Here is a 16049-nt window from a genome sequence, read left to right as displayed (position 1 = left end):
TGGATGTCTAGAAAAGGATCCTTTCCACACGGACAAGTTCAAAGCACACATGGGGAGAAGAGAGTGGAGCACACAACCTCGCCACAACAGCACAGAAGAGGAACTAGACCCCTCCGCGTCCTTTCCTTTGCAAAGACTGGAGACTACAAAGAGCACTTACCAGTCTTCCCTGTACTCCTAAATTCTTGCCACTTCGGATACCAGGACCACTGGATCCCAGCAAATCTTACTTCTTGCTCTCAGCTGCCAGACTTTACTTTTTTGTGCCCGACCGTGTCTTATGGGCCGGAACCTTTCTTTTCTGTTACGGAAATATAATTCACCTGGAAGCCATTCACATGGAAGACATGCAAAATCCATGTTAATGTTCTCCACCCACATTTTTCTAAAATACTAATGATTTTCTTAAGCATGCCATAGTCACAGAGAATAACATGCGGTAGAAAATATCACATATGATACTGACAAGGAATAAACCATCTTTGGTAAATGGTATTGACCTCCACCCCAAACACGGAGACATCACTGCCCCAAGCAAAGCCACAGGCAAAGCTCGTGAGGGAGGAGGCTTTGTTTCCTGGCTATTGCTTTGCGACAGGTTGTGTAAAAGGAGGTAGATGAGGGCAGGAGAGGAGGAAGGAGAGTTCCTGGAAATAAGCTCTGGCAGCTCTGGCTGGAGTGACTGAAGGTGTTACAGTCCCCTGCTGCCCTCCCCTCTTTCCCTCAGCTGGAAGATCTCTCCATGTGCAGCAGAGACTGGCAATACACATGTAGGCAGCATTCCTCAGCCAAATTCTCCTCCAGCTCCCTGTTCTCTGAACGCAGCCTGGCACATCACCGCCTCTTCTGCTGCAATTGATGGTTCGACCCGATGATCTGAAAGGTCCCTTCTAACCTAGGCAATTCCATGATTCTGTAACTACACTTTTCCAGCTATGAGAAACTAGTATTTGAGTAGTCAGTGCGGACTGCCATGAATTTATTTGGGAAGACTATATTCCCTACTAGTTTCTGTTTGGTTCGTCTGCTTTTTCTTTTTTTTTTTTTAAATAAATTAGCATTTTCTATCAAAAAAAAAAGTTTAATCAAACGGTTCCCATCCAGCAGTACTTTATGGTGTGTTTGAAGGATAAGTTTTTGTTCTCTTCACCTTTGCATGTATTGAGCTTGGTTTGGGCTTTGATCTCAAGGATTTTCTTCTGAGACCTTCTTGCAGTTAAATTAGCTCTTTTTTTCTGAACATTGAAAACTTCCCTGCTGAGTCTGCTTTTCCCCACACCCCCCCCACCAACTCTGCTTGTTAAGTCAAAGAGAGTAAAAACTCATTACAGCTTTGCCATAACTATTCATGTGCTGGAAGGAAGTTCTGAGGTACAGGTACTAAAAGGTGATGATCAATCTTTGCCCTGTTTTACAAGAAGTTCAAGAGCTCCAGAGGACTCCCTTTTAATTATTTTTTTCTTTATTTCTTTACCTGTTGCTGGCTTACGTATCAATTCTGCAGAAGTCAGAAATAGATTAATAAGTATTTCTAACTAGATATATCTAAAAATGGTCTGTCCATCTTGCACAAACTTTACCCGATTTGTTTCTCCCAGGGTGATAGAGGAATCAAACTCAGGGAATTTTCCTTGTAATTTCCTCATTAAGAACAATAAAACAAATAATCGTAAATCCAGTCTGACAAAGTCTTTATGCACTTGTAAAATAACTTTGAAACAATGAATTAATTAAATAAATGGGAATCTCACTTTATTAGAACGCTTGAAGAAGCAGATCCACCTGTGTGTTACCCTCAAAAAAATAGAGTCCACTTTACTGAGCCTGCTGAGAAAAGTGCTAATTAAAGTAGGTCATAAACGTTCTATGTGAAGATGACTACCTGAATTTGAATTAAAAACAAAAAAAAAATCAAGGCTTTTCACAAGGGCTGGGATAGGAGGTTGCTTCCCAGCTAGCTCCCATACCAGCGACTTTCCACACCTAACACAGCTGGAATGTGGCCTTAAAGACAATCTGCATTAGAAACTGCCTCCAAACTCATTCACCTGCTTGTGAAACGAATTTAAATGACTTCTGAAAGCTGCCGAGGTAGCAGTTCATTTGGATTGCAAAGCAGTAGAGAAAAGGTAAGTGTCTTCCCAGGCTAGCAATCTACATATTAAAGACATAAAAAGAACTGCTTGGAGTCATAAAGACCAGTGCCAAAACAAATTCAGAAAGACCCACGGCAAGTGAAATGGTGATTCTGGGCAGCCGTGTCAGTGTTTGTGGGGTATTTATCTTACATAGTCTTAAAATGTTGTTGTATGTTTTAAAAATTACACTACACGTCAACATGGCATTACGCAATATTTTTAGGCCCTGGAGGAATAGCTTTGGGAAATGGCAATTTCCAGGAGAATTTTGCGTCTAGACTACGTTTGATTTTCAACAGTTTAATTCTTTGCAATATAGAAATAGAATTTCTGGAGGGTATTTTTTATGCTCTTCAACTAGTCATTTGGGAACCATTACGGTTTCTTCTATGCTTGACTTTACACGGAAACTGTCTATATAAAAATGATATATGAACTTCTGGAATACCTGTATAAAACAGAGTGAATTTATTTCCAATTCTGTCTTTCAGGCCCCAACTGCAGGTATTTGAACTTGCTAACAGAACCACCTATAATTAGATCACTATGAGAGAAACAGAACGTGAAAGCGAGACAGAGATTAAAAACTGTGTGTAGGATTGTTTTAGATGGTAGGGGTTTTTTGCTATTTTCTTGCTTCTCTGTTGAACAGCTTTGGAGTAAATCATCCAGGGCAGATGTTTCTGTGAACATAAAGGAAATGATCAGTTTACTGAAACAGGGGAAAGACCTTGCAAGCTGGGGAAATCCTACAAATGTAGGAATTTCACTGTATTGGATCAGCAATGCAAAAATGTTAAGTAGCATCCCCTCTCCTGTCATAGTACTTCTGAATTCACATGCTTCCAGATAAAAGAGGAACTTAATAATGGATTAGACAATAGTTAGAATCTCCTATTCCTTGAACTGGGCTTTTATCATACTAATTTTTCAAGGAAAGATTACAGAAATAATAATGAATTTTCAAAATCGATTTGCAAAGTCAATCCCTTCCAATTTTCACAGGATACATGATCATTTTTGATAACCATAATTAGTAGAACGTCTCTTCTGTGCTACTTCAAACAGCTTTATAACACATCATTATGTACAACCTGATGCCGGATATCTCAGAGGTAAATTTAGATGTATTTAATATATACCTTGCTCTGATCCTGCCTTAAATACCTGCTGCAGCTTTGCACGGGAGGAAGCATTTACGTGGTTGGTGCTAAAGCATGCGGCACCTATCCATAGCAGAGACAGAGCTGTTTTATTAGAACTTGTCCGGAGCTACTGGTTCAATTTCTGTAAACTCAGTCTATGTCAGCTTCTTTGGGCCAGAGTAATTATTGTGAATCCAAAACACGCCACTCATTTTAATTACGTGATTACTAATTTATAGCTTTCCTTTGGCCTAAAACAAACAGCTTCTTCTTGCTTGTAAATATTTCCATACTGGATAGATAGGAGCAGAAAGATTATGCTGAAGTAATTTGTTGCCAAGAAAATACAGAAAAATTATCAGGAAAAGTACACTGGTATAAAAAAAGATATTAAAAACTCCCTAAATGGGAATACTCAGTTGCCCAGTTGATAGCTCTTGTTTGCTGGAGGCGTATAGCAATAGCACTATATATTCATATGCGTGTGTGTTGATGTGCACTAAAATTATGTGCCAGCTCAGCATGCACAGCCTCTTCAAAATCCTCTTAGAGGCCTACCTGTGTCTTCAGACAAGTGTTTATTTTTTGCTTCGCATGGCCTATAACACAGGTGGCCTACAGGTCTAGCCTAGGATGCAAAAAAAAAAAAAAAAAAATAAATTGTCATATGGAAGGAATGACCAGGAAAAAGCTGGGTTCAACTCAGTAGAGACAGGTGCAAAAATTTATACTGAGGTAGAAGAAATCAACTGAGTAGAATACCTTCTGCAGCAGAACGTGGGAACCAATAGAAGTCTAGGAAACACGGCATAGTAGGACTGAAGGAATGAAAGGCATTTCTTTAAAGATTATTAGAAAAACATGGTAATAGTTTTTAAACACACTAAAACTTTTAAACACACTTGATTTTCTGCGCTGCAGAACTCATCCAAGACCACACAGGCCAATACTAAGAACTTGTCCAAGGCTGGTTTACGTAGCCTTGTGAGTAATTTTTCAGCGTAGCAGCCAGTTGTTTACTCTTGCATGCAACATGGTTACGGAATTATTAGGGCTCTTAAAGGACTTTAGACGCTATAAACATAAGATATAAAAACCACTAAGAATTCATTGCAGCAGGCGTTGTTACCAAAAATACACGGTCAAGACTTGAGAACATTAAAATCTTCCTGAAACCGATAGTCTTTACCCCATAGTTACACACCACTTGTCCTTTCTTCATCCCTTCTCTTAATGGATTCAAAGTATCTGCAGCTATTTTTTTTTTCTCTGTCATGGCATCGCAACTAAGTTGAAAGTTCAGTTCTAGGCTGTCTAGTTGGTATCTTAGCTACCTGCTGCAGGACGTTAAATTGGCATTGTGAATGGCCAGCTCCCTGTCATAAAATTTGCAGTACAGCTGAAGGTAATTGAGTAATGAAGACTGAGCTATTTTGCCACTCTTCAGGCAAATCAGAGCCTAATAACCTTGAATGACACTCACAGAACATTACAGGGAAGCTTGCATCCCACTGCCTATTTTATCCTATTGGATAAGCTGAAAGATGACTATGGAGGTGCCAAATTGATACTTTCCTGTATCACTTAGGATGGGATTTCTCTCAGCCACCTAAAAGTTAGTTCGCTGCTCCAAGTTAGTTATTCCAGGTGCTCTTTATCATTGACAGAAAAAGACAGAAGCCCCTAGAGCATGACTCATACCATCTATGTAGAACATCGATCTAGTAGAGTTATCCTTGCCAGGAGATACCTTCTCACTCTAATGACTGAGTAAATCATGGACATATAGCTGCACACAGACCTAACACATAAAGGGTTAAAATGGTGAGAATTGAATGCTACAGTGCAGTTTACCCAGGTAACTTCGGGCGTTTTGCTGAGGTGCCTGCTGTAGGAATGCAGTCCTCAAAGACTTGATCCGCAGGAGCCTCTCAAGTTCATCTCAAATCCTGAACGGTGGGGGAGGGGTGAGGAATCGCCCTGCAGAAGTGCCTGTCTCTCTCCATTGCCTGCAGATGGTACCTAACGAGAGCAGGCCTCTAATTAGTGCATGAAAGGTAAGGTATGTAGATGAATTCAAGACCTAAATAGTCAGTTATTCACACAGAAAATGAGAAGCAATTTCTCTCCCTAGGAGATGGAAGCACTTTCTGCACTATATTGCGCTGCTCAGGATGGGATAAAGGACAATGTGAACATCATCGTACAAAATTACTCAATTTGAGAGTCAGCGCACAGGCTGAAGGCGTGATGGCACCCACTGGGGCAGCAACTGTCTGGTTTAGAGGCTCATCTAGATTTTCTCCAAGATACTGCATAACTGAATACCTGATCTTTAGCCTAATTTTCAATAAAATTATTTAAATTCTAATAGTTACCTACTTAAAAGGAGGAAAAAGACAAAAATTTAAATGAAAACATGGATATTGATAATTTTTCCAAAGAGCACACAGCATTAGACAGTTTAATCAAAGCATTGCCTGCACCAAGTTAGCTCTAAAGATGCACACTATATAAACAATTATTATCAAATTGGTGCAGTATATAAATATACTGTACAAGTTATTTTTATAAAGAACAAATATAGGACATCAGCGTGGCCATCAACAGGGCCTGAGCAGCAACTGGGCCAGGTTCAATAGTGAGTGACTCGAAGAAAACAAATGCAGACACCACTACAAGCGTGCACATGTACGAACCCTTTGGTTTAATTAGTTACACTAGTGGGGGCTAGAAATCCAGTTTAGAAAATCAGGAATGCTAACAAATCCTGATGGCTTCATTAGTGCCATCGCCAAGCACTCGTTCATCTCCCCATAACATAAACCAAAGGAAACAGCTCAAAATTGGTTTGTGAAATAGTTTGATCACCCAAAGACGGGGCTGAAATACTTTGCAAGCAAAGGAACTGGCCTCTTAAATGAATTTACTTTCAAAACCAGATTCTAAACCAAACCAAAGCAAAGGAATTGCCCAGTAGAAACCCAGCAGCAGATGCCATCCTGATCTATACGGGGTGGCTGCCCTTCCCCACGATCGTGGCCATGGCACATGAATGTGTTATATCAGGCAGTCATAAAGGAGGAGGAGGAAGAAAGGAGCTGGCATTTCTTCTGGCATAGGTATGCGCCATAGGTAAAAACGCGCCTGGGAAAAATCACCCTCGCGTACTGCCCGTCCCGTGTCAGCAGCACTTGAAAACACAATATACACTTGCTGCGATATATGTTGTGTATCACCACAAAAGAATATATCTGCGAAACAGGGAGAAAAATAACCCTTCTTTTTTTTTTTATTCAGCTAAGCTATAAATTGCCATCTGGAAGCAGGAGTCAGAAAATGTAGCAAAATAGGTGATGACAGCAGACAAGCTTAGGACGAAAAATTGTTTGCACCATCCTTGCCATTGCTCTCAGACTGGGATATTACCATTATCATCCTCGCCGTTGCTCCCAGACTGGGTTCCATATCCCAGCAAGGTGCAATCCGTCTGGGAGCTGTGGGAACATGCACAACTCACTTATGGCAAATTCTTCCGTTTAAAAATTAACTCGCTACCCTGGATTAACAGCTGGCACTTAGCAAATAGTGTCTATGCTCTACTGATTTTGCCTCCTTTATAGCTTTCTCTGTGACTGCCCTTGAGTTAATGGTTACATCATGTGTTAGCGGGGTAACGCTCGTCATTCGTTTCCCAACATAGCAAGCGTTGTCACGCGCTGGATCCTCAGCAGGTCTAAGCCAGCCTAAATCCTGTCTAATTAACTTCGTCCCAGCGCATGGAAGTGTGTTTGACAATGAGCATCATTCCCCTCAGCAGTTCTGCAAAGGGAGGATGAGAGAATTCAGATGGACCGAAGGAAACAACCTGGCATCTTTTTGCCAATCGTGGCACTACGGCGCAAGTGAATGTCTCTGCATTGCACCGCAGGGATTAGAAAACTGCAGAACGAGTTGTGATGGCCTAAAATGCTTTGGTTCTTCTCGTTCTCATCCAAAATAATTCAGACATTGACAATTTGCATACCAAATAAAATGTTTTCTATTTTTCTGATACAGAACAAGGTGCCAGATTAACTTGTTTTCCTGAAAGTACCAATGATTGAAATTAATGACATTTCATTCTCTGAATGTAGCTGTCAGAGTCTTACAAGTGAGATAAAGCTTAATAGGTCACGTGGTCTGTTCTTTAACAGTTCACATTTTCTTTTCAAATACTTCCCATAGGACAAAATAATCTTACAAGTTTCATTTTGCCATAATATTCACCAGACTTTCTCTCCTTTCCTAGGTTTAGTCCACTGTTTTTATTTATAACCTTTGACATCACACAAGAGAGATCCCCCTTTTCCTTGTATCTATAGCGATTTTCATTATAGCCTATGATTTTGTCCTCTTTTACCACTGTGTAATCAGCCATTCCTATCTTTTTTTTTTAATGTGTATGGTGGTGTCTTCAGTTCCTGTTCATGTTCTCTTTCCCTAAATTGCTTATAATGCTTAACCTATTTTTGAGGTAGGGCCCTGCTCAGATCACTGTGCAATATTGCAAACGCAGGGGTACTGCTTCATGATTTCCCACCATTATACAAAATTTGATTGGTATTTTTTTTTTTGCAGTTAGAGGAAGCCACCAGTTTGTCAGCCACTGGTATTTGTTATTTTCTGTCAGCATTTCTTTTCCTGGATACAGCTCTTCCAGTGAGCACGTGCTTTTTATTATTTTTCTCCAACTATCTTTCTTTCCTTGAGGGAGAAAGATTTTTCCTCCTCTGATTGCTACCGCGAAGTTCACCCTATGCCCACTGGCCTGTGAAACTTCAGCGATTTAATACAACTAATTCCCTAAGAACTGCTACTAACTCAGAAAATGTACTCTGGTTCCCGGCAAATGCAATTTACTTATTCAGTGGCTCTTCTTGTCTCTGAGGGAAAATCAAGCAGAGATAGATCTTTTCTTGCCTTTATTTGTGAATAACTCTGAATTTGTTCACGCAAGGTAAAACTAAAATACTGCAGAATGGAAGTATAGGTTGAAAAGAACCAGCACCCTCTTATACCACAAATTTTCTTAATAAAGAGGAGAAAGGAATGGAACTTGGCTTTATGCAGGAGAATTAAGGAGCAATTCAGAAATAGGATTGGGAGGGTAAAAAAGGTAAAAATGTTTTTTCACTAAATGGTAAAAAATTATAGGTTGCTAATAGAAAGGAACAAAGGAAAGAGAATAAATGTATATTGACTAAGGAGGTCAATATATTTATTTACTGTATTAATTACCAGGTCTGAAAAAAAGCTAATAAAATGCCTTGCTTAAGGATCTGATCCTGTGCCATCAAAATATCTTACTTTTTTTCATTGACTGTACCATGAGCAGGTCCAGGCTCTGAAAATTCAGAATGTAAAGAATTTAGTGAAATAGGGCTGTGAAATTGCCATGGGGTGAGGGAGAGGATTCCTTTGTAAATGGTTCACGGGAACAACTGCTCTTGCAGTGATGCATTTTTTTCTGGCGAGACTCGAGTGACAATGTTTCCAGGAGCCACAGGAAGGCAGTGTGGAACAACTTCACTGTAGTTTTGAAAGCTTCACGGCTCATGCCTGAGGAAAGGACGTGTGATACCTGTCAGTCCTTCTACCTGACCTCAGCTTAGAGCTGGTCGAATATTTTTCAGCGGCACATTCTTTTCAGGCAGCAAATGCTGACTTTTGACCTTTTGCTGAATTCTGACCTTATCGTTTTGATTGCTAGAATGTAAATGACTGATAGGATGTAAATTTGCATGCAAATAATAACAGGGGTGTTTGACATTTAAAACATCTCCGTCTTCAAAATGGAGGCAGCCTTCTGTGAATGCCCTGAAGCGGCTGCAAAATCGTGAATTTAGGTCAGTAAAAGATGAGATGTCTCAGGCAGCAAAACGCCCAAAGCCACAAACATTCAAGCGTCTTTCATAGTCCACGTTGGCCAGCTGCCCCCGGGTGGGGGGACAGGATGCTCTTTGAAGGTTCTTTACCACAATGAGGAGGCTACCCAGGACCCAAGACCATCAGACAAAATCCCTGCTCTTTCCTGCCCCTTCAGGGTCAAAAGTATAAGATATTTTGAAGGGAACCACTCCAAACCTTCTTGAACACCTCCTTTCCGCTTCCCCTCCTCCTCTAATTTTCTCTTTATCCCATCTTTGTCCTTACGGACGATTGCAAGAGTAATAGCAACTATGACTCCACTGGTGAAGAGTGTGGGATTTACATTTACGGAAGGAAGCGAAGGGGCATTGGTGTGTAAAATCCCTCAAACAGAGGTACTGAGTGGCTGGCACATGTCCTGGTGCAAGGTCTTCATCCAGTTGTCCCGTCCCCAGTCCTCACTCTTGTGCTGTCTCCATCGTTACAAATCTGGCCCTAGCAGCCTGCGGTCCTGGGCAAGCTGCATTCCCTGCGGAGTTGATAACCGTGTCTCTGCCACGTCTGTATGGACGTTAACAGTTTGAAGATTTCTGCACAAAGAATTCACAGTATTGCTGGATTCATTTTCAAAGTTTCCTAATGTTTGACCTACATTTTTCTTTTGGATCACCATATTTCATAATACAATATTAATTTCCCCCCCACACCTTTAGCCTGATACTCAGCCTTTTTGACAATAAAGTGATCACATGAACTTTCCACGTATTTTAATATTTTCCAAAGGGAAGAATATATATATTTTTTTCCAAATGTCATTTTTCCAAGTTAATTAGTTAACATTAATACAGATTTTTCATTATGCAAATCAGATTGCAAGCCCATTAGCTATTGTGGCTGTTGTTGGTATTCTTAACTAGCTCAGTCCTGCAGGACGATGGGGAATAGACTCACACAAAGGTTTCGCTACGAGAAAGAAAACCTTATTATCCTGCTCACCTCACAGGGATATATTTCACCCAAGCAGAATTTCAGAAGCAGTTATGTTTGCCGGTGGGTGAATGTCTGTCACTGAACTCGGCTGGATATAACCTCTTGATAGGGGATAGAGAGAATTCTTGCAGAAGGAAAGCAGAAAATTGAGGGAGAAGAAGAATAGATTTGGTGAAGCAGTAGCGAATGCAAGAGTAGCAGGGGATAGGGATGTATTGTTGGGTGTTGGAGCTTATATGTGGTAGGAAGGAACAGCTGGTTTGTGACCCTTAAAGGAGAAGGTTTTTGAGGTATTTGCTGTTTGCAGTGTGGAAAGCTAACAGCATTCAAGCCCCAAAGGGAAGAACCTTCAATTCTGCCCAAAGCCAGTCAACTCAGTGTCTGGTTTTGTGACCTTTTTACATGCTAGACTTTCTATGTTGCCTAAATTGCTGGTTAAAGTATAAAACCTGCTGTCTATACACATAAGTATAAATATTAAAAACAATGTTTTCATAAGTAAGAGGAAATTCAGAGACCTGAATATTCAGAAGCCTTGTTCAGCTTGCAAAAAGCTGTTCAGCTGTAACTGAAACTCTTCTGTTTCCTGAAGCAGGCAGCTTTCCTAGGTGAGGTTTTATAATGCAATTTCCTGTAATTCCTCTGTTCTTGAGTTTGGTAGGATCATCAGAGTAGGCTATCTTGTGGCATTTTTTGCTATTTCTATTTCCAGTTTAAAAAAATGAAATTAATGCAAGGAGCATGGGCTGTGACGGGCTGAAAGGAAACTCTTGTTTGTTTTTTTTTTTCCTAAGAGTTCAAACTTAGTTTTCTTTAGGCTTTGGGCAAGGATCACTGAAAAGTGCAGGTGACTGTTACTGAACCCGCTTCTCTGGCCCCAGTTCTCACTCGAATTTGGGTGGTATTTCTCATTCCTATTTTTGGTCCTGTAATCCCTGAATTACCAATATCAATATAAATGAAACAAGAGGGAGTAAGGTTTAGGCCTGCAGAACCACTTAAGCATTTAAAGGATTTCAAAGCCTGAATTCTATTTAAATCGGTTGGAGCTGGTTGGTAAAATACATTCTTAAGCACAGATAATAGAGTCGGCAGTGTAAATGTTAGAAAAAATATCCCCATTTCGCGTTTATTTGCATTCTAAACATCTCCAGCTTTGAGATGTTAAAGACCCTCTGCACGGGTGGAAATGACCAAACGATATGTAGCATTCTGCAGAATGCATCGAGCAAATGTTTTAAAGAGTAGTTTGATTTTAGTATTTAAAGTGCAGGAGGTAGAGCTGCTAGAAAAGCTGTTTTGCTTTGAAAGGGGCACTACTTTAATTAAAACATATTTCTGAGTTGTATTAAATTGTTTACTTCTTCTCCAACATAAAATTTCAGCAAAAAGGGGAGAGGAAGTTGCAACAACATAAAAATACACTGGAAAAAAAGTTTGCCATTTTAAATTACTTTTCATTTTCATTTTGATTTTGTATGTATTTATAAGTTAAAAAGCGAAGGCAAAATCATTTGTTGAAATGAAACAGCTATAAAAGGATTGTTTCATTTCCTGACTGAGAAAAAAACTTTGGAGTCTTTAAAGTGATAGCCAGCGAAGCATCTGGGTTGCATTATCTGAATCCCTTGGAAATAAGAGGACATAACTGCTGGAGTATGATCGTGAAAATTAAGATCTCTCACAGCTGTTCCAAATCTTTTCTTTTCCCCCCCAAGCCTCATCTGTTACCTGGGGGATTCTTTCAGGAGCCCTGGTGCTGCCTTGGCTCTGGGGGTCACGCCTGTCCCAGGGCACCAGCACCTCACCTTAGCGGGAGCAGGATCAGCTCCTCCTCCGGTGGCTCCCCCGCAGCTGGTGGGTGCTGTGAGCTGGGGTCGTGCCATGGCCAGAGCCTTTCCCTTCAGGGCATTAATCTGGGGGAAAAGCAATTGAATTCCTAACCCATTGCCTGCATTTCTACCCTACCTGCTGCGCTTGTTTTTCTACTCGTCTCCCTAGGAATAGGAATAGGAGGAGGTATATTTTGACAGGCGGCATTTTATTTATGATTTAATAAAAAAAAAAAACAAACACAAAAACAGAACACCAGCCTTGCATTCCCATTTCTAAAATCTTGTTTTGTTGATTTATCTTCTGGGCTGCTTTACGCTGCTTACAAGTTGAACTAATGGTAAAAACAGATTTATCATAACTTGTGCCACCCCGATGTGTTGAAAAACAGGGACAGTGCGGGCCCTGCTCGGGCTGAAAGCTGTTTTCTTACATCAAAACCAGGTGCTGTTATAACAGCCAAAAAAACTATTCTATTTCGTACATTGCTTAGCTGCATAAAAGATGATTGTAGGACCTTGATATAAATACTTCCAAGTGACAGCACTTTCTTTATTGCCATTAGCGTGTACAAACACAATGAGCTGGCAAAGATTAACAGGCTCTACCATTTTGTGCCGAGGGAGTTTGTCTACCTGCCAGCACCGCGTTCCTTCCCTAACTGTGTCTCTCTGAGAGAGCTCTGAGAGCACGGCTTTTTGAAATCTCGCCACCATTACTGTTGTCATTCGTTTAGTAGGAAGACAACATCTTGAGGATGTGTCAATTCCGAGACTTATTTTTGGTGTTGTATCCCCTACTTACGGTCTGTTAAGTAGATATTTTAATGCATGCAATGCCAGACTAGTGGGAATTAATGTACACGATAAAAGTCAAACGCACAGTCTTGTTATCAACACTAACGCTGTTAAGAGCAGTAACCAATGTGGTAATGTTTATAGCAGGCCTGTCTGTGTATGTGTAAATAAATTTGACAGATTGAGCAATATATTTGTGAAAGGATGCTCAGTATCCTCCAGAACATCTTTTAGTAGATACTCCTCACGTAGTTCAGCTGGTTTTTTCCCAAAGGAAGCAATATATATTTTAAGTTGCTCGCTATGTCTGTGCATAAAGCTCTTGATTTTTTTTTTCTTTTTTTTTCTGGCTATTTACAATATTAGTATCTTTGCACTAAAATGAGCTGAAAGCGAGGGGACTGTGCATAAACAAATGGAATTTCATGGCTTTTAGATGCTAAGTGATTTGGAGGCGTTTCCAAGCTTGTCAACAGAGAATCTGTGTGATGGAGCTACTCTTTTGCTTAATTTAGCTTGTTAGTAAAGGAGGTTCCCTCAAATCTGTTTTCATTTTCATTTTATTTCTATTTCTCTACATTCCTGACCTCTCTCTATCCAATCCTAAGGTTAAATGAGGCAGACAATGCTTTAATAAATATGTAAATTCTGGTCAGAAAGAGAAATCATATTAGGAGTAATCGGTGCTAGTATTTCCACAGCAGATTTCATTAATATGATGAATTAAGAAAGTTTTTGATGGTGCAAAACAATCATAGACCTTTGTATGGCCACAACACGTGTTAAGGACAGAAGCCAGCAAAGTTCCAAGAGGTCTTAATCCAGCACTTCATCCACAGCCCGCAGAGCCCTCACCTTACAGGGAAGGATCTGCTTTTATACGTGTTATTTGTAGGCTTCAAAAAACTCTCTTGCCCTGCCTTGCTCAAAATAAACACCCAGACAGGGAACATTGCTGGGAGTTTAGGGAACTTGAGCCTTCTTCCTGCTGCACCAAGATGTTAGGAGAGGTATCTACGTCCAAGTATCCAAAGCTTCTCATGGATATGGCTCATCTCACGCCTGGAGCCCTTATCTTCCATGTCTTGGTGATTGTTCAGCAAAAGGGGTTCGAACGCTTCTCTGTCACAGCCCTGAAGGCACTGATGGCCTTTCTGGCCCTGCACAGCCTCCCCTGGGACCTTCTCCAACCCAACCCGTGGCCCAGAAGCCCCATTTCAGCTCAGCCTTGTGGTCTCGATCCTTGTCCCAGAGACACTGCAGGGGTGCCTGTCTCTGGCCCTGTCTCCTGGGTGTATCCCTTGGGTCCATGTTGTTGTCTCATCTCCAGCCTCATCTCCTGCTGTTCCTGACTGGTCTCTCTGGACAGCCCTTGGACCTGGCTCATCACTTGCGACATCTGGGGCTGTCAGTGGGCCCTATTACCAGCAACTGGCTCTGCCATGTCCAGCCCCCATGGAACTGCACCTTTTGCTGAGGGCATGGCTCATGCTGATGTTACCCTTGGCTTCCCATTCCTCCTAGAGAACCCTCACAACCCTGACACACACACCTTTGGCTTTCTGTTCTGAGCAAATAATCATGTTATGTGTACAAAGAACAAAAGCTCTCTATTTTTCCCACCACTGCAACGCTTCAGCAAAAGTACTTCTTTTTTTTGCATCACTATCTAGAGGATTCACCAAGCTTAGTTAGAAGTGCAGCAGGCCTAGGTTTAAGTCTCTGCTCCCAAAGAAGATCGGCAAAGAGGTCTTTCAAGTACGTTTCCTACAATACTAGCCTGTTGAATAAAATAAGGTAGAGTTGGGATTTATCAGTACTAGCTGGCTTTCCCTCAGATGTCCAGCAGATATGCTCTAAGGACACTTAGCAAATCACCCTCTGGCAGTCAGACAGATGAGACTTCCAGAGAATCCCACCAAGTCGCAAGCGTGAAATAGGTCTCCAAGTAGCCGGGCAGCAAGAGGGGTCAGGTGGTGATGAGACATTACTAGGAAAGCCTGATGTGCTGAAGGGAGGTAGCAGTCTAGAGCGCCAGGAAATACCTGAGCAGAGTTTTTTTAGGAGTTTGGTAATACCTGCATGCTAGATGTAAGCATCTTAGCTCACTGTGGTTGCTACCAGTGCACATCTATTAGTAAGCATAGCAAAACAAAACACCTTTGTGAGTGTCCCCGTGCATTAGGACACAGACATTTATTTTCTAAATGCAAATTTATGCGGACTAAAACCTCCAAAACCCCAGTGCAAACAGTCGTAAAACCACTTGGTGATGATTCACTTGTCTATATGCAGTACATTATGACTGCCCTGTTCTTTCCAAGGTATCTCCATGGGGTTAGCAGGTATGACACAGGATGTACAGGAGTCCCATGTCCCTCTGGGAGAGCGGCTGGAGGCCAGGTGGGATATACCTGAATCCCACCCTTAGCTTAGGAATGACCCAGCACAAACAGTAGCAGGCTTAAACCAAAATAAGCAAATTCATGCAGAGTTTTTTTACCTGGTTCTGATGAGATCTGCTGCTTACAAGGCTCTGCAGGAGAGAGCTACCAGAACTGCCTGTTCCCAGGCTACCTTACCTTTATACGGGCTGGCAGAAATCCAGTTCTTCCAGTCCTTCCCTAAGTGGCACGGAGTGAAGTTTGTGGCTCACCACTTATGCCCACGTTCACTTGTTACAGCATGTACTCTTTGGCACGGTAAACAAAGCGATCCCAACCTCCTCCCAGCGTCCGAAATCAAGAGGGGTGAGGGCTCTTGGTATGCAGATGGAAGCACTCGGTGCTTTGTGAAAACCTCAAGTCCTTGATTAGAGATGTAAAAAGAATGAAAACTGACCTCTGGAACAGCTGCAAGCTCCTGAAATGTCGGCACGAGTCAGAAGCGTGGCAGACAGATGGAGACTTGAAGTGAGCGTGTTTGTACTTTTTACTGAACTCCTCTTGAACTAGGCACCAGGCCTCCTTAGTCAAGCAAGACATAACTCCCTGGCAAGCAATGCTAGGTAAGGCAGGCTATGGGGATGCTTGGGCAGCCCTAGCACATTGATGAAAGCCCAGCCCATATGCCAGTGTGCTGCCGCAGACCCAGAAATGTTCTTTTCTGATTACTCTGAAACTCCGTCCAGCAGAAGCAGGGCAGAGCTGCCAAGGAGCTGTACGAATCCTGCTCCTCAGGAGCGGGAGCGAAGAAAACGGGTGCCCACCTCTGCCAACATAAATGGGCTGCATTTC

At 41.6% G+C, this 16049-nt stretch overlaps 1 protein-coding gene across 1 annotated transcript in view; it reads right to left on the bottom strand.

Annotated features, from left to right (window-relative positions):
* Positions 1-15385, bottom strand: part of SPAM1 (sperm adhesion molecule 1) — a 38450-nt gene extending 23065 nt beyond the window's left edge. Inside the window, exon 1 of the mRNA XM_054188307.1 lies at positions 15317-15385. The gene's annotated coding sequence lies outside the window, so the exon portion shown is untranslated. The remainder of the gene's footprint in view (positions 1-15316) is intronic.
* Positions 15386-16049: the final 664 nt, after the last annotated feature.

The sequence above is a fragment of the Rissa tridactyla genome, chromosome 1 (assembly GCF_028500815.1).
Source record: "Rissa tridactyla isolate bRisTri1 chromosome 1, bRisTri1.patW.cur.20221130, whole genome shotgun sequence".
Classification (NCBI taxonomy): Eukaryota; Metazoa; Chordata; class Aves; order Charadriiformes; family Laridae; genus Rissa; species Rissa tridactyla.
The sequence above is the reverse complement of the archived record's forward strand: the minus strand, read 5'-3'. Positions and strand labels throughout refer to the sequence as shown.